Genomic DNA, 20,922 nt, shown 5'->3' with positions numbered 1-20,922 from the left:
ATGCAACCCAGCAAACACCAACAGACAGCAAACACACACCAACAGACAGCAAACACCAACAGACAGCAAGACTTGTATACTCTAACACTTGTTTTTAACTCCCACTTAATCCAGCTCCACTTACACCAAGCTCCACAGCTTCAAACTGAGCATGCTCAGACTAAGTCCTACAACAAGTTAAATAGGCACCTGTGAGCAATTAACCACACCCCTTAATTGATAGACTGATGAAACAAGAAAAAAAAAAAGAAAAAAAAAGCTATTTAAAAAGTGACAGCAAAAGGCAAATTAAAAACTAAAAGGAAAAGTCCCCAAAATGCAACCCAGCAAACACCAACAGACAGCAAACACACACCAACAGACAGCAAACACCAACAGACAGCAAGACTTGTATACTCTAACACTTGTTTTTAACTCCCACTTAATCCAGCTCCACTTACACCAAGCTCCACAGCTTCAAACTGAGCACGCTCAGACTGAGTCCTACAACAAGTTAAATAGGCACCTGTGAGCAATTAACCACACCCCTTAACCCCTTCAAACCCCTTAAACCCTTCAAACTGAGCACGCTCAGACTGAGTCCTACAACAAGTTAAATAGGCACCTGTGAGCAATTAACCACACCCCTTAATTGATAGACTGATGAAACAAGAAAAAAAAAAAAAAGCTATTTAAAAAGTGACAGCAAAAGGCAAATTAAAAACTAAAAGGAAAAGTCCCCAAAATGCAACCCAGCAAACACCAACAGACAGCAAACACACACCAACAGACAGCAAACACCAACAGACAGCAAGACTTGTATACTCTAACACTTGTTTTTAACTCCCACTTAATCCAGCTCCACTTACACCAAGCTCCACAGCTTCAAACTGAGCATGCTCAGACTGAGTCCTACAACAAGTTAAATAGGCACCTGTGAGCAATTAACCACACCCCTTAATTGATAGACTGATGAAACAAGAAAAAAAAAAAGAAAAAAAAAGCTATTTAAAAAGTGACAGCAAAAGGCAAATTAAAAACTAAAAGGAAAAGTCCCCAAAATGCAACCCAGCAAACACCAACAGACAGCAAACACACACCAACAGACAGCAAACACCAACAGACAGCAAGACTTGTATACTCTAACACTTGTTTTTAACTCCCACTTAATCCAGCTCCACTTACACCAAGCTCCACAGCTTCAAACTGAGCACGCTCAGACTGAGTCCTACAACAAGTTAAATAGGCACCTGTGAGCAATTAACCACACCCCTTAACCCCTTCAAACCCCTTAACCCCTTCAAACTGAGCACGCTCAGACTGAGTCCTACAACAAGTTAAATAGGCACCTGTGAGCAATTAACCACACCCCTTAATTGATAGACTGATGAAACAAGAAAAAAAAAAAAAAAGCTATTTAAAAAGTGACAGCAAAAGGCAAATTAAAAACTAAAAGGAAAAGTCCCCAAAATGCAACCCAGCAAACACCAACAGACAGCAAACACACACCAACAGACAGCAAACACCAACAGACAGCAAGACTTGTATACTCTAACACTTGTTTTTAACTCCCACTTAATCCAGCTCCACTTACACCAAGCTCCACAGCTTCAAACTGAGCATGCTCAGACTGAGTCCTACAACAAGTTAAATAGGCACCTGTGAGCAATTAACCACACCCCTTAAATGATAGACTGATGAAACAAGAAAAAAAAAAAAAGCTATTTAAAAAGTGACAGCAAAAGGCAAATTAAAAACTAAAAGGAAAAGTCCCCAAAATGCAACCCAGCAAACACCAACAGACAGCAAACACACACCAACAGACAGCAAACACCAACAGACAGCAAGACTTGTATACTCTAACACTTGTTTTTAACTCCCACTTAATCCAGCTCCACTTACACCAAGCTCCACAGTTTCAAACTGAGCACGCTCAGACTGAGTCCTACAACAAGTTAAATAGGCACCTGTGAGCAATTAACCACACCCCTTAATTGATAGACTGATGAAACAAGAAAAAAAAAAAAAAGCTATTTAAAAAGTGACAGCAAAAGGCAAATTAAAAACTAAAAGGAAAAGTCCCCAAAATGCAACCCAGCAAACACTAACAGACAGCAAACACACACCAACAGACAGCAAACACCAACAGACAGCAAGACTTGTATACTCTAACACTTGTTTTTAACTCCCACTTAATCCAGCTCCACTTACACCAAGCTCCACAGCTTCAAACTGAGCATGCTCAGACTGAGTCCTACAACAAGTTAAATAGGCACCTGTGAGCAATTAACCACACCCCTTAATTGATAGACTGATGAAACAAGAAAAAAAAAAAAAAAAAAAGCTATTTAAAAAGTGACAGCAAAAGGCAAATTAAAAACTAAAAGGAAAAGTCCCCAAAATGCAACCCAGCAAACACCAACAGACAGCAAACACACACCAACAGACAGCAAACACCAACAGACAGCAAGACTTGTATACTCTAACACTTGTTTTTAACTCCCACTTAATCCAGCTCCACTTACACCAAGCTCCACAGCTTCAAACTGAGCACGCTCAGACTGAGTCCTACAACAAGTTAAATAGGCACCTGTGAGCAATTAACCACACCCCTTAATTGATAGACTGATGAAACAAGAAAAAAAAAAAAGCTATTTAAAAAGTGACAGCAAAAGGCAAATTAAAAACTAAAAGGAAAAGTCCCCAAAATGCAACCCAGCAAACACCAACAGACAGCAAACACACACCAACAGACAGCAAACACCAACAGACAGCAAGACTTGTATACTCTAACACTTGTTTTTAACTCCCACTTAATCCAGCTCCACTTACACCAAGCTCCACAGCTTCAAACTGAGCATGCTCAGACTGAGTCCTACAACAAGTTAAATAGGCACCTGTGAGCAATTAACCACACCCCTTAATTGATAGACTGATGAAACAAGAAAAAAAAAAAAGCTATTTAAAAAGTGACAGCAAAAGGCAAATTAAAAACTAAAAGGAAAAGTCCCCAAAATGCAACCCAGCAAACACCAACAGACAGCAAACACACACCAACAGACAGCAAACACCAACAGACAGCAAGACTTGTATACTCTAACACTTGTTTTTAACTCCCACTTAATCCAGCTCCACTTACACCAAGCTCCACAGCTTCAAACTGAGCATGCTCAGACTGAGTCCTACAACAAGTTAAATAGGCACCTGTGAGCAATTAACCACACCCCTTAATTGATAGACTGATGAAACAAGAAAAAAAAAAAAGAAAAAAAAAAGCTATTTAAAAAGTGACAGCAAAAGGCAAATTAAAAACTAAAAGGAAAAGTCCCCAAAATGCAACCCAGCAAACACCAACAGACAGCAAACACACACCAACAGACAGCAAACACCAACAGACAGCAAGACTTGTATACTCTAACACTTGTTTTTAACTCCCACTTAATCCAGCTCCACTTACACCAAGCTCCACAGCTTCAAACTGAGCACGCTCAGACTGAGTCCTACAACAAGTTAAATAGGCACCTGTGAGCAATTAACCACACCCCTTAACCCCTTCAAACCCCTTAACCCCTTCAAACTGAGCACGCTCAGACTGAGTCCTACAACAAGTTAAATAGGCACCTGTGAGCAATTAACCACACCCCTTAATTGATAGACTGATGAAACAAGAAAAAAAAAAAAAGCTATTTAAAAAGTGACAGCAAAAGGCAAATTAAAAACTAAAAGGAAAAGTCCCCAAAATGCAACCCAGCAAACACCAACAGACAGCAAACACACACCAACAGACAGCAAACACCAACAGACAGCAAGACTTGTATACTCTAACACTTGTTTTTAACTCCCACTTAATCCAGCTCCACTTACACCAAGCTCCACAGCTTCAAACTGAGCATGCTCAGACTGAGTCCTACAACAAGTTAAATAGGCACCTGTGAGCAATTAACCACACCCCTTAATTGATAGACTGATGAAACAAGAAAAAAAAAAAAGCTATTTAAAAAGTGACAGCAAAAGGCAAATTAAAAACTAAAAGGAAAAGTCCCCAAAATGCAACCCAGCAAACACCAACAGACAGCAAACACACACCAACAGACAGCAAACACCAACAGACAGCAAGACTTGTATACTCTAACACTTGTTTTTAACTCCCACTTAATCCAGCTCCACTTACACCAAGCTCCACAGCTTCAAACTGAGCACGCTCAGACTGAGTCCTACAACAAGTTAAATAGGCACCTGTGAGCAATTAACCACACCCCTTAACCCCTTCAAACCCCTTAACCCCTTCAAACTGAGCACGCTCAGACTGAGTCCTACAACAAGTTAAATAGGCACCTGTGAGCAATTAACCACACCCCTTAATTGATAGACTGATGAAACAAGAAAAAAAAAAAAAGCTATTTAAAAAGTGACAGCAAAAGGCAAATTAAAAACTAAAAGGAAAAGTCCCCAAAATGCAACCCAGCAAACACCAACAGACAGCAAACACACACCAACAGACAGCAAACACCAACAGACAGCAAGACTTGTATACTCTAACACTTGTTTTTAACTCCCACTTAATCCAGCTCCACTTACACCAAGCTCCACAGCTTCAAACTGAGCATGCTCAGACTGAGTCCTACAACAAGTTAAATAGACACCTGTGAGCAATTAACCACATCCCTTAATTGATAGACTGATGAAACAAGAAAAAAAAAAAAAGCTATTTAAAAAGTGACAGCAAAAGGCAAATTAAAAACTAAAAGGAAAAGTCCCCAAAATGCAACCCAGCAAACACCAACAGACAGCAAACACACACCAACAGACAGCAAACACCAACAGACAGCAAGACTTGTATACTCTAACACTTGTTTTTAACTCCCACTTAATCCAGCTCCACTTACACCAAGCTCCACAGCTTCAAACTGAGCACGCTCAGACTGAGTCCTACAACAAGTTAAATAGGCACCTGTGAGCAATTAACCACACCCCTTAATTGATAGACTGATGAAACAAGAAAAAAAAAAAAAAAGCTATTTAAAAAGTGACAGCAAAAGGCAAATTAAAAACTAAAAGGAAAAGTCCCCAAAATGCAACCCAGCAAACACCAACAGACAGCAAACACACACCAACAGACAGCAAACACCAACAGACAGCAAGACTTGTATACTCTAACACTTGTTTTTAACTCCCACTTAATCCAGCTCCACTTACACCAAGCTCCACAGCTTCAAACTGAGCACGCTCAGACTGAGTCCTACAACAAGTTAAATAGGCACCTGTGAGCAATTAACCACACCCCTTAATTGATAGACTGATGAAACAAGAGAAAAAAAAAAAGAAAAAAAAAGCTATTTAAAAAGTGACAGCAAAAGGCAAATTAAAAACTAAAAGGAAAAGTCCCCAAAATGCAACCCAGCAAACACCAACAGACAGCAAACACACACCAACAGACAGCAAACACCAACAGACAGCAAGACTTGTATACTCTAACACTTGTTTTTAACTCCCACTTAATCCAGCTCCACTTACACCAAGCTCCACAGCTTCAAACTGAGCACGCTCAGACTGAGTCCTACAACAAGTTAAATAGGCACCTGTGAGCAATTAACCACACCCCTTAACCCCTTCAAACCCCTTAACCCCTTCAAACTGAGCACGCTCAGACTGAGTCCTACAACAAGTTAAATAGGCACCTGTGAGCAATTAACCACACCCCTTAATTGATAGACTGATGAAACAAGAAAAAAAAAAAAGCTATTTAAAAAGTGACAGCAAAAGGCAAATTAAAAACTAAAAGGAAAAGTCCCCAAAATGCAACCCAGCAAACACCAACAGACAGCAAACACACACCAACAGACAGCAAACACCAACAGACAGCAAGACTTGTATACTCTAACACTTGTTTTTAACTCCCACTTAATCCAGCTCCACTTACACCAAGCTCCACAGCTTCAAACTGAGCATGCTCAGACTGAGTCCTACAACAAGTTAAATAGGCACCAGTGAGCAATTAACCACACCCCTTAATTGATAGACTGATGAAACAAGAAAAAAAAAAAAAGCTATTTAAAAAGTGACAGCAAAAGGCAAATTAAAAACTAAAAGGAAAAGTCCCCAAAATGCAACCCAGCAAACACCAACAGACAGCAAACACACACCAACAGACAGCAAACACCAACAGACAGCAAGACTTGTATACTCTAACACTTGTTTTTAACTCCCACTTAATCCAGCTCCACTTACACCAAGCTCCACAGCTTCAAACTGAGCACGCTCAGACTGAGTCCTACAACAAGTTAAATAGGCACCTGTGAGCAATTAACCACACCCCTTAATTGATAGACTGATGAAACAAGAAAAAAAAAAAAAAAGCTATTTAAAAAGTGACAGCAAAAGGCAAATTAAAAACTAAAAGGAAAAGTCCCCAAAATGCAACCCAGCAAACACCAACAGACAGCAAACACACACCAACAGACAGCAAACACCAACAGACAGCAAGACTTGTATACTCTAACACTTGTTTTTAACTCCCACTTAATCCAGCTCCACTTACACCAAGCTCCACAGCTTCAAACTGAGCACGCTCAGACTGAGTCCTACAACAAGTTAAATAGGCACCTGTGAGCAATTAACCACACCCCTTAATTGATAGACTGATGAAACAAGAGAAAAAAAAAAAGCTATTTAAAAAGTGACAGCAAAAGGCAAATTAAAACTAAAAGGAAAAGTCCCCAAAATGCAACCCAGCAAACACCAACAGACAGCAAACACACACCAACAGACAGCAAACACAAACAGACAGCAAGACTTGTATACTCTAACACTTGTTTTTAATTCCCACTTAATCCAGCTCCACTTACACCAAGCTCCACAGCTTCAAACTGAGCATGCTCAGACTGAGTCCTACAACAAGTTAAATAGGCACCTGTAATCAATTAACCACACCCCTTAATTGATAGACTGATGAAACAAGAAAAAAAAAAAAAGCTATTTAAAAAGTGACAGCAAAAGGCAAATTAAAAACTAAAAGGAAAAGTCCCCAAAATGCAACCCAGCAAACACCAACAGACAGCAAACACACACCAACAGACAGCAAACACCAACAGACAGCAAGACTTGTATACTCTAACACTTGTTTTTAACTCCCACTTAATCCAGCTCCACTTACACCAAGCTCCACAGCTTCAAACTGAGCACGCTCAGACTGAGTCCTACAACAAGTTAAATAGGCACCTGTGAGCAATTAACCACACCCCTTAATTGATAGACTGATGAAACAAGAAAAAAAAAAAAAAAAGCTATTTAAAAAGTGACAGCAAAAGGCAAATTAAAAACTAAAAGGAAAAGTCCCCAAAATGCAACCCAGCAAACACCAACAGACAGCAAACACACACCAACAGACAGCAAACACCAACAGACAGCAAGACTTGTATACTCTAACACTTGTTTTTAACTCCCACTTAATCCAGCTCCACTTACACCAAGCTCCACAGCTTCAAACTGAGCATGCTCAGACTGAGTCCTACAACAAGTTAAATAGGCACCTGTGAGCAATTAACCACACCCCTTAATTGATAGACTGATGAAACAAGAAAAAAAAAAAAAAAAAAGCTATTTAAAAAGTGACAGCAAAAGGCAAATTAAAAACTAAAAGCAAAAGTCCCCAAAATGCAACCCAGCAAACACCAACAGACAGCAAACACACACCAACAGACAGCAAACACCAACAGACAGCAAGACTTGTATACTCTAACACTTGTTTTTAACTCCCACTTAATCCAGCTCCACTTAAACCAAGCTCCACAGCTTCAAACTGAGCACGCTCAGACTGAGTCCTACAACAAGTTAAATAGGCACCTGTGAGCAATTAACCACACCCCTTAATTGATAGACTGATGAAACAAGAAAAAAAAAAAAAGCTATTTAAAAAGTGACAGCAAAAGGCAAATTAAAAACTAAAAGGAAAAGTCCCCAAAATGCAACCCAGCAAACACCAACAGACAGCAAACACACACCAACAGACAGCAAACACCAACAGACAGCAAGACTTGTATACTCTAACACTTGTTTTTAACTCCCACTTAATCCAGCTCCACTTACACCAAGCTCCACAGCTTCAAACTGAGCACGCTCAGACTGAGTCCTACAACAAGTTAAATAGGCACCTGTGAGCAATTAACCACACCCCTTAATTGATAGACTGATGAAACAAGAAAAAAAAAAAAAAAGCTATTTAAAAAGTGACAGCAAAAGGCAAATTAAAAACTAAAAGGAAAAGTCCCCAAAATGCAACCCAGCAAACACCAACAGACAGCAAACACACACCAACAGACAGCAAACACCAACAGACAGCAAGACTTGTATACTCTAACACTTGTTTTTAACTCCCACTTAATCCAGCTCCACTTACACCAAGCTCCACAGCTTCAAACTGAGCACGCTCAGACTGAGTCCTACAACAAGTTAAATAGGCACCTGTGAGCAATTAACCACACCCCTTAATTGATAGACTGATGAAACAAGAGAAAAAAAAAAAAGCTATTTAAAAAGTGACAGCAAAAGGCAAATTAAAACTAAAAGGAAAAGTCCCCAAAATGCAACCCAGCAAACACCAACAGACAGCAAACACACACCAACAGACAGCAAACACCAACAGACAGCAAGACTTGTATACTCTAACACTTGTTTTTAATTCCCACTTAATCCAGCTCCACTTACACCAAGCTCCACAGCTTCAAACTGAGCATGCTCAGACTGAGTCCTACAACAAGTTAAATAGGCACCTGTAATCAATTAACCACACCCCTTAATTGATAGACTGATGAAACAAGAAAAAAAAAAAAAGCTATTTAAAAAGTGACAGCAAAAGGCAAATTAAAAACTAAAAGGAAAAGTCCCCAAAATGCAACCCAGCAAACACCAACAGACAGCAAACACACACCAACAGACAGCAAACACCAACAGACAGCAAGACTTGTATACTCTAACACTTGTTTTTAACTCCCACTTAATCCAGCTCCACTTACACCAAGCTCCACAGCTTCAAACTGAGCACGCTCAGACTGAGTCCTACAACAAGTTAAATAGGCACCTGTGAGCAATTAACCACACCCCTTAATTGATAGACTGATGAAACAAGAAAAAAAAAAAAAAAAGCTATTTAAAAAGTGACAGCAAAAGGCAAATTAAAAACTAAAAGGAAAAGTCCCCAAAATGCAACCCAGCAAACACCAACAGACAGCAAACACACACCAACAGACAGCAAACACCAACAGACAGCAAGACTTGTATACTCTAACACTTGTTTTTAACTCCCACTTAATCCAGCTCCACTTACACCAAGCTCCACAGCTTCAAACTGAGCATGCTCAGACTGAGTCCTACAACAAGTTAAATAGGCACCTGTGAGCAATTAACCACACCCCTTAATTGATAGACTGATGAAACAAGAAAAAAAAAAAAAAAAAAAGCTATTTAAAAAGTGACAGCAAAAGGCAAATTAAAAACTAAAAGCAAAAGTCCCCAAAATGCAACCCAGCAAACACCAACAGACAGCAAACACACACCAACAGACAGCAAACACCAACAGACAGCAAGACTTGTATACTCTAACACTTGTTTTTAACTCCCACTTAATCCAGCTCCACTTAAACCAAGCTCCACAGCTTCAAACTGAGCACGCTCAGACTGAGTCCTACAACAAGTTAAATAGGCACCTGTGAGCAATTAACCACACCCCTTAATTGATAGACTGATGAAACAAGAAAAAAAAAAAAGCTATTTAAAAAGTGACAGCAAAAGGCAAATTAAAAACTAAAAGGAAAAGTCCCCAAAATGCAACCCAGCAAACACCAACAGACAGCAAACACAAACCAACAGACAGCAAACACCAACAGACAGCAAGACTTGTATACTCTAACACTTGTTTTTAACTCCCACTTAATCCAGCTCCACTTACACCAAGCTCCACAGCTTCAAACTGAGCATGCTCAGACTGAGTCCTACAACAAGTTAAATAGGCACCTGTGAGCAATTAACCACACCCCTTAATTGATAGACTGATGAAACAAGAAAAAAAAAAAAGAAAAAAAAAGCTATTTAAAAAGTGACAGCAAAAGGCAAATTAAAAACTAAAAGGAAAAGTCCCCAAAATGCAACCCAGCAAACACCAACAGACAGCAAACACACACCAACAGACAGCAAACACCAACAGACAGCAAGACTTGTATACTCTAACACTTGTTTTTAACTCCCACTTAATCCAGCTCCACTTACACCAAGCTCCACAGCTTCAAACTGAGCACGCTCAGACTGAGTCCTACAACAAGTTAAATAGGCACCTGTGAGCAATTAACCACACCCCTTAACCCCTTCAAACCCCTTAACCCCTTCAAACTGAGCACGCTCAGACTGAGTCCTACAACAAGTTAAATAGGCACCTGTGAGCAATTAACCACACCCCTTAATTGATAGACTGATGAAACAAGAAAAAAAAAAAAAGCTATTTAAAAAGTGACAGCAAAAGGCAAATTAAAAACTAAAAGGAAAAGTCCCCAAAATGCAACCCAGCAAACACCAACAGACAGCAAACACACACCAACAGACAGCAAACACCAACAGACAGCAAGACTTGTATACTCTAACACTTGTTTTTAACTCCCACTTAATCCAGCTCCACTTACACCAAGCTCCACAGCTTCAAACTGAGCATGCTCAGACTGAGTCCTACAACAAGTTAAATAGGCACCTGTGAGCAATTAACCACACCCCTTAATTGATAGACTGATGAAACAAGAAAAAAAAAAAGCTATTTAAAAAGTGACAGCAAAAGGCAAATTAAAAACTAAAAGGAAAAGTCCCCAAAATGCAACCCAGCAAACACCAACAGACAGCAAACACACACCAACAGACAGCAAACACCAACAGACAGCAAGACTTGTATACTCTAACACTTGTTTTTAACTCCCACTTAATCCAGCTCCACTTACACCAAGCTCCACAGCTTCAAACTGAGCACGCTCAGACTGAGTCCTACAACAAGTTAAATAGGCACCTGTGAGCAATTAACCACACCCCTTAATTGATAGACTGATGAAACAAGAAAAAAAAAAAAAAGCTATTTAAAAAGTGACAGCAAAAGGCAAATTAAAAACTAAAAGGAAAAGTCCCCAAAATGCAACCCAGCAAACACCAACAGACAGCAAACACACATCAACAGACAGCAAACACCAACAGACAGCAAGACTTGTATACTCTAACACTTGTTTTTAACTCCCACTTAATCCAGCTCCACTTACACCAAGCTCCACAGCTTCAAACTGAGCATGCTCAGACTGAGTCCTACAACAAGTTAAATAGGCACCTGTGAGCAATTAACCACACCCCTTAATTGATAGACTGATGAAACAAGAAAAAAAAAAAGCTATTTAAAAAGTGACAGCAAAAGGCAAGTTAAAAACTAAAAGCAAAAGTCCCCAAAATGCAACCCAGCAAACACCAACAGACAGCAAACACACACCAACAGACAGCAAACACCAACAGACAGCAAGACTTGTATACTCTAACACTTGTTTTTAACTCCCACTTAATCCAGCTCCACTTACACCAAGCTCCACAGCTTCAAACTGAGCATGCTCAGACTGAGTCCTACAACACGTTAAATAGGCACCTGTGAGCAATTAACCACACCCCTTAATTGATAGACTGATGAAACAAGAAAAAAAAAAAAAAAAAAGCTATTTAAAAAGTGACAGCAAAAGGCAAATTAAAAACTAAAAGGAAAAGTCCCCAAAATGCAACCCAGCAAACACCAACAGAAAGCAAACACACACCAACAGACAGCAAACACCAACAGACAGCAAGACTTGTATACTCTAACACTTGTTTTTAACTCCCACTTAATCCAGCTCCACTTACACCAAGCTCCACAGCTTCAAACTGAGCATGCTCAGACTGAGTCCTACAACAAGTTAAATAGGCACCTGTGAGCAATTAACCACACCCCTTAATTGATAGACTGATGAAACAAGAAAAAAAAAAAAAAAAAAAGCTATTTAAAAAGTGACAGCAAAAGGCAAATTAAAAACTAAAAGGAAAAGTCCCCAAAATGCAACCCAGCAAACACCAACAGACAGCAAACACACACCAACAGACAGCAAACACCAACAGACAGCAAGACTTGTATACTCTAACACTTGTTTTTAACTCCCACTTAATCCAGCTCCACTTACACCAAGCTCCACAGCTTCAAACTGAGCACGCTCAGACTGAGTCCTACAACAAGTTAAATAGGCACCTGTGAGCAATTAACCACACCCCTTAATTGATAGACTGATGAAACAAGAGAAAAAAAAAAGCTATTTAAAAAGTGACAGCAAAAGGCAAATTAAAAACTAAAAGGAAAAGTCCCCAAAATGCAACCCAGCAAACACCAACAGACAGCAAACACACACCAACAGACAGCAAACACCAACAGACAGCAAGACTTGTATACTCTAACACTTGTTTTTAACTCCCACTTAATCCAGCTCCACTTACACCAAGCTCCACAGCTTCAAACTGAGCACGCTCAGACTGAGTCCTACAACAAGTTAAATAGGCACCTGTGAGCAATTAACCACACCCCTTAATTGATAGACTGATGAAACAAGAAAAAAAAAAAAAAGCTATTTAAAAAGTGACAGCAAAAGGCAAATTAAAAACTAAAAGGAAAAGTCCCCAAAATGCAACCCAGCAAACACCAACAGACAGCAAACACACACCAACAGACAGCAAACACCAACAGACAGCAAGACTTGTATACTCTAACACTTGTTTTTAACTCCCACTTAATCCAGCTCCACTTACACCAAGCTCCACAGCTTCAAACTGAGCACGCTCAGACTGAGTCCTACAACAAGTTAAATAGGCACCTGTGAGCAATTAACCACACCCCTTAATTGATAGACTGATGAAGCAAGAAAAAAAAAAAAAAAGCTATTTAAAAAGTGACAGCAAAAGGCAAATTAAAAACTAAAAGGAAAAGTCCCCAAAATGCAACCCAGCAAACACCAACAGACAGCAAACACACACCAACAGACAGCAAACACCAACAGACAGCAAGACTTGTATACTCTAACACTTGTTTTTAACTCCCACTTAATCCAGCTCCACTTACACCAAGCTCCACAGCTTCAAACTGAGCATGCTCAGACTGAGTCCTACAACAAGTTAAATAGGCACCTGTGAGCAATTAACCACACCCCTTAATTGATAGACTGATGAAACAAGAAAAAAAAAAAAGCTATTTAAAAAGTGACAGCAAAAGGCAAGTTAAAAACTAAAAGCAAAAGTCCCCAAAATGCAACCCAGCAAACACCAACAGACAGCAAACACACACCAACAGACAGCAAACACCAACAGACAGCAAGACTTGTATACTCTAACACTTGTTTTTAACTCCCACTTAATCCAGCTCCACTTACACCAAGCTCCACAGCTTCAAACTGAGCATGCTCAGACTGAGTCCTACAACACGTTAAATAGGCACCTGTGAGCAATTAACCACACCCCTTAATTGATAGACTGATGAAACAAGAAAAAAAAAAAAAAAAAAAGCTATTTAAAAAGTGACAGCAAAAGGCAAATTAAAAACTAAAAGGAAAAGTCCCCAAAATGCAACCCAGCAAACACCAACAGAAAGCAAACACACACCAACAGACAGCAAACACCAACAGACAGCAAGACTTGTATACTCTAACACTTGTTTTTAACTCCCACTTAATCCAGCTCCACTTACACCAAGCTCCACAGCTTCAAACTGAGCATGCTCAGACTGAGTCCTACAACAAGTTAAATAGGCACCTGTGAGCAATTAACCACACCCCTTAATTGATAGACTGATGAAACAAGAAAAAAAAAAAAAAAAGAAAAAAGCTATTTAAAAAGTGACAGCAAAAGGCAAATTAAAAACTAAAAGGAAAAGTCCCCAAAATGCAACCCAGCAAACACCAACAGACAGCAAACACACACCAACAGACAGCAAACACCAACAGACAGCAAGACTTGTATACTCTAACACTTGTTTTTAACTCCCACTTAATCCAGCTCCACTTACACCAAGCTCCACAGCTTCAAACTGAGCACGCTCAGACTGAGTCCTACAACAAGTTAAATAGGCACCTGTGAGCAATTAACCACACCCCTTAATTGATAGACTGATGAAACAAGAAAAAAAAAAAGCTATTTAAAAAGTGACAGCAAAAGGCAAATTAAAAACTAAAAGGAAAAGTCCCCAAAATGCAACCCAGCAAACACCAACAGACAGCAAACACATACCAACAGACAGCAAACACCAACAGACAGCAAGACTTGTATACTCTAACACTTGTTTTTAACTCCCACTTAATCCAGCTCCACTTACACCAAGCTCCACAGCTTCAAACTGAGCATGCTCAGACTGAGTCCTACAACAAGTTAAATAGGCACCTGTGAGCAATTAACCACACCCCTTAATTGATAGACTGATGAAACAAGAGAAAAAAAAAAGCTATTTAAAAAGTGACAGCAAAAGGCAAATTAAAAACTAAAAGGAAAAGTCCCCAAAATGCAACCCAGCAAACACCAACAGACAGCAAACACACACCAACAGACAGCAAACACCAACAGACAGCAAGACTTGTATACTCTAACACTTGTTTTTAACTCCCACTTAATCCAGCTCCACTTACACCAAGCTCCACAGCTTCAAACTGAGCACGCTCAGACTGAGTCCTTCAACAAGTTAAATAGGCACCTGTGAGCAATTAACCACACCCCTTAATTGATAGACTGATGAAACAAGAAAAAAAAAAGCTATTTAAAAAGTGACAGCAAAAGGCAAATTAAAAACTAAAAGGAAAAGTCCCCAAAATGCAACCCAGCAAACACCAACAGACAGCAAACACACACCAACAGACAGCAAACACCAACAGACAGCAAGACTTGTATACTCTAACACTTGTTTTTAACTCCCACTTAATCCAGCTCCACTTACACCAAGCTCCACAGCTTCAAACTGAGCATGCTCAGACTGAGTCCTACAACAAGTTAAATAGGCACCTGTGAGCAATTAACCACACCCCTTAATTGATAGACTGATGAAACAAGAAAAAAAAAAAAAAAAAAAGCTATTTAAAAAGTGACAGCAAAAGGCAAATTAAAAACTAAAAGGAAAAGTCCCCAAAATGCAACCCAGCAAACACCAACAGACAGCAAACACACACCAACAGACAGCAAACACCAACAGACAGCAAGACTTGTATACTCTAACACTTGTTTTTAACTCCCACTTAATCCAGCTCCACTTACACCAAGCTCCACAGCTTCAAACTGAGCACGCTCAGACTGAGTCCTACAACAAGTTAAATAGGCACCTGTGAGCAATTAACCACACCCCTTAACCCCTTCAAACCCCTTAACCCCTTCAAACTGAGCACGCTCAGACTGAGTCCTACAACAAGTTAAATAGGCACCTGTGAGCAATTAACCACACCCCTTAATTGATAGACCGATGAAACAAGAAAAAAAAAAAAAGCTATTTAAAAAGTGACAGCAAAAGGCAAATTAAAAACTAAAAGGAAAAGTCCCCAAAATGCAACCCAGCAAACACCAACAGACAGCAAACACACACCAACAGACAGCAAACACCAACAGACAGCAAGACTTGTATACTCTAACACTTGTTTTTAACTCCCACTTAATCCAGCTCCACTTACACCAAGCTCCACAGCTTCAAACTGAGCACGCTCAGACTGAGTCCTACAACAAGTTAAATAGGCACCTGTGAGCAATTAACCACACCCCTTAATTGATAGACTGATGAAACAAGAAAAAAAAAAAAAAAGCTATTTAAAAAGTGACAGCAAAAGGCAAATTAAAAACTAAAAGGAAAAGTCCCCAAAATGCAACCCAGCAAACACCAACAGACAGCAAACACACACCAACAGACAGCAAACACCAACAGACAGCAAGACTTGTATACTCTAACACTTGTTTTTAACTCCCACTTAATCCAGCTCCACTTACACCAAGCTCCACAGCTTCAAACTGAGCACGCTCTGACTGAGTCCTACAACAAGTTAAATAGGCACCTGTGAGCAATTAACCACACCCCTTAATTGATAGACTGATGAAACAAGAAAAAAAAAAAAGCTATTTAAAAAGTGACAGCAAAAGGCGAATTAAAAACTAAAAGGAAAAGTCCCCAAAATGCAACCCAGCAAACACCAACAGACAGCAAACACACACCAACAGACAGCAAACACCAACAGACAGCAAGACTTGTATACTCTAACACTTGTTTTTAACTCCCACTTAATCCAGCTCCACTTACACCAAGCTCCACAGCTTCAAACTGAGCACGCTCAGACTGAGTCCTACAACAAGTTAAATAGGCACCTGTGAGCAATTAACCACACCCCTTAATTGATAGACTGATGAAACAAGAAAAAAAAAAAAAGCTATTTAAAAAGTGACAGCAAAAGGCAAATTAAAAACTAAAAGGAAAAGTCCCCAAAATGCAACCCAGCAAACACCAACAGACAGCAAACACACACCAACAGACAGCAAACACCAACAGACAGCAAGACTTGTATACTCTAATGCCGCGTACACACAGTCGGACTTTTCGTCTACAAAAGTCCAACGGACGCTGACGGACTAAAGCTGGCTGGTAATCCGATCGTGTGTGGGCTTCTCCGGACTTTCAACGGACTTTTTTAGCCTCAAATCCGACGGACTTTAGATTTGAAGCATGCTTCAAATCTTTACGTCGTAACTACGACGGACCCCGAAGTCCGCTCGTCTGTATGCTAGTCCGACGGACAAAAAAACGACGCATGCTCATAAGCAAAAACTAAACGGAAGCACTCGGTCTAGTAAAACTAGTGTTCGTATTGTAGGTAGCACATTCATCACGCTGCAAAATCTGTGATCGTTGAATGCAGCGCATTTTATTTCTTCTTTACGAAGGCTCTATAAAGAACGAAGGTGTTTTGCTGTTCATAATCAGAGTTCTCCCAAACTGATTTCTGGATTCTTTTTCTCTTTGATCTCATGAATGATATAGTATGCATTTTAAAAACAATGTTTCCATACTAATAATACTTTTTCCCCTTTTTTTTTTTTAGGTTTGTAAAGTTACCACAAAGAACCCATTATTCTGTTTTTTTTTTTTTATAGTGATTATTTTTTAGTTTTTAGATAAAGTTAACCCAAAGCACCGTTTTTGGTTACGTAAATTTTTGGATTTTCAAGACTTACCACTTGAACATTATTAACATTAGTAATGTATTTTTGGTGTGTTTTTTTTCAAACTCAATGAGATTGTTGTCCCTTGTTAATTTAACATTGTGTGTAAAATCAATGATTTCAAAGAAAAAACATAAAGTCTTTTGCTAAACTCAAAAAATGATCCATTTATTCATGGTCAAAATAAAATAAAGAGGAAGTCAACGCTGTAAAAAGTCGGTGTACCAGAATATTGGGATCTTGCGGAGTCCATATAAGAGGGAGCACAATCTGGTCCAAGAATCCCAGAGATCAACAGCACCAGCAGATCTAGATGTCCCCAGACTGTGGTCCTACAACAGCCTGCGTCTTCTGTCAGACCAGACTGAACCCAGGTCATCATTTTCTTCTCTTCCCTGCAGCCTTTCCTCCACGCTGCCCTGCAGCCTTCCCTGTAGCCTTCTTTTGAGGCTGTGGCTCTGGTGTTTCAGTTGTGGCAGGAGGAGGAGGAGGAGGAGGAGGAGGAGGAGGGGGGGCTGCCTCATGTAGATGGGTGTTTTGTGTTAGCGTGCCCTGCAGCCCCTTATGGATTGTTTCCCCAAATAGGCACTCACAAATGAGGCGCTGCTCCCTATTCATCTGAAGAAGCCTGCTGGCTAAGTAGCAGCCATAGGATTCTTCCGCTTCGGGGGGCTCCTTAAAAAACGGGTGGCCTCTTGCATGAGGCGCAGGGATGCGTCCTGTGTGACCATCCCCTTCCTGGCCCTTTTTTTGGGAAGGTGGAGGGGAGGCACTTGGGATTCGGTCAGGCTCCTACTGGGCCCAGCCACCTCACTTGGCCCAGCCACCTCACTTGGCCCAGCCACCTCACTGGGAGCAGCCACCTCACTGGGAGCAGCCACCTCCTGCCTGACACTGGGCCCAGCCTCCTCCAGGATGATGGTGAATCCGGCCTCCTCCAGGCTGTCCATGGGCCTGGTCTCCTCCTGCCTGCCACTTTCCCCACATTCCTCCTGGATGGACTCATCCTGTGTATAAAAAAAGGACAATAGTTTGAGTATATTTTTTTGGGTTCATCAATGACACGCAGTTTGCTTCTCATGAATAGCAAATTCAATGTGAATACTTCTCTTTAATAAAAGAGTCTAATCAGACACCCTAATTATTTCAAGCAGGTGCCAAACATATTTAGCCACTACTGTCAATTGATATGTATACCCAATTTTGAGTGCCAAATTATTTTAGACAATTATAACATCCAGTTAACATCATTAATATTAGTACAGTAAATATTTACCTGACTCCAGATGGTCATATCTGGTTCATCCAGGATGGAAGACCCAGCTTGCTCCTCATCAGCCTCTGCTGGGGTGGAGGGAAGGGTGGAGGGAAGGGTTGAAAGTGATGGCCTGGCTTCATTCTGGTCATCCAGAAAACGTAGTTGATTATAGTACCACAGCCTGGGTACATAAACATCATCTGCTGATGCTCCTGATCTCCTTGATTCCTGGATCTTCTTATGCTCCCTCTTATACATGTTCCTCAAGCCCCCAATTTTCTTGAGCAATGTCTCCATTGTTGCTTCCGGGATGGTCGCCTGGACAAAGGCCAGAAGTCTCTCCAGCGTTGACTTCCTCACATGCTTAGCATAATACTGAGGGTGTTTCACCTCCCACAAATTCCTCATCTCTCGATATTTGGAAATAAAAGATGTAAGGAACTCTGGATCCTTAAATAGGGGATTCATTATATCTGGAAAAGATGAAGTCACAAGACAAAAAACACTTTTATTATAGGTTTCGGCTAACCCCTCATCATCTTCTCCCTATGTAGGCCTCATCAATCTATCAAGCCATATAGGCCGCTTGCTACAAAGTCATGACCATAAAACCCAAAAAAAATATATTTAAAATTACCTTCGTTTTGTAACGTCCTGGTCCACTATCACCTACGCACAGAACGTTCGTACGACACGTGCGCAAGGGCCCTCTTCATACACTACGCATGTGTGAAACTCCGCCTGCGTCGCCCGCCCCTGACGTTCGAAATTAACTCATGTTCTCCGCCCCCTAATTCGACGCACAGAACGTACGTACGACACGTGCGCAAGGGCCCTCTTCATACACTACGCATGTGTGAAACTCCGCCTGCGTCGCCCGCCCCTGACGTTCGAAATTAACTCATGTTCTCCGCCCCCTAATTCGACGCACAGAACGTACGTACGACACGTGCGCAAGGCCCCTCTTTATACACTACGCATGTGTGAAACTCCGCCTGCGTCGCCCGCCCCTGACGTTCGATTTTAACTCATGTTCTCCGCCCATTTTTTGTTACGGCGCGTAGTGGAGTTAAAGAATGGCGGAGACACCTGAAATGTTGACGACCTCAGGTAGTGGAGACAGCCCGGAGGCTGGAACGTCAGCGAAATCTATGAGGCCTAGATTTAAGGCCTCTAATATGAGTTTTAAAGAGATGGTGGAGATGGTGGCCATTCTTCACAAAGACGACTATGATGGCAATTATGGGCCGTACGCACGGCCAAATTTGCGCAAGGCCAAAATAATGGCGAAGGTCGTGGAGACTTTGCAGGCATCTTTTGGGGTCCAGCGCTCCAAAGATCAACTGCGAAAAAGATGGTCTGACCTGAAACTCAGGGAGCCGGATCAATACCGACGTATCCGGAAAGTTCTTAAAAAAAGTAAGTACTTGTCGTGTTTTTCTCTTGTGTTTATTACCTTGTATACTGCTCCATGTGCTTTTCCTTCCTATCCGATTTTTTGTTCATCGTTTTAAACGATCTTTTAAGAAACCTCGTTACATATCTATAGATATATATCTATATATACATATACACATATATATACATACATATATATATATACATATATATATACATATACATATATATATACATATATATATATACATATACACATACATATATATATATACATATATATATATATATACATATATATACACATATATATATATATACATATATATATAACTATATATATAACTATATATATATATATAACTATAGAGAGAGAGAGAGATATATATATATATATATATATATATATTGAGAGATAGATATAGATATAGATATAGAGAGAGAGAGAGAGAGAGAGAGAGAGAAATATAGAGAGAGAGAGAGAAATATAGAGATAGGTAGATAGATAGATATAGAAATGTAAAACATTCTTTTTGAAGATTTGAAGTTATCTTAATTTTGTGGCTTTACATTTAGTTAGATATTTAGAGATTTTGTTCCAGATATAGAGAGAGATCAAAAGATTATTAACTATATTTTGAGATATTGATATCTATCTATCCGATATGTCTTTCTAATTTTAAATATTGAGGTAAAATAGGAACTCTACACAAACCACTTCATTACAAATGTTGGAAAATTACTATGTACTAAAATATCTGTGTGCTAATTAGATTAATAATTTTTTGTTTCACATAGGGGAAAAATCACTCAGCCAACAACCAGAAGACAGTCCACCCCAAGCAAAACATGATTGGGAAATAAGCCCAAGTCCCATTGAGGATGTGGAGGAAGGAGAGGTGGGCGACATGGGCACCCCACCAGGTGAGTGTCTGACACACCAGCTTACGGTAATCTATGCATGGCTGCCTTTTATTTTATGTAATTTTTCTACTCTATTTTAGGTGATCTGGTTGTGCTTGAGTCAAGCAACA

Source organism: Aquarana catesbeiana, linkage group LG02, assembly GCF_042186555.1.
Source record: "Aquarana catesbeiana isolate 2022-GZ linkage group LG02, ASM4218655v1, whole genome shotgun sequence".
Classification (NCBI taxonomy): domain Eukaryota; kingdom Metazoa; phylum Chordata; class Amphibia; order Anura; family Ranidae; genus Aquarana; species Aquarana catesbeiana.
Note: the sequence above shows the minus strand (reverse complement) of the source record.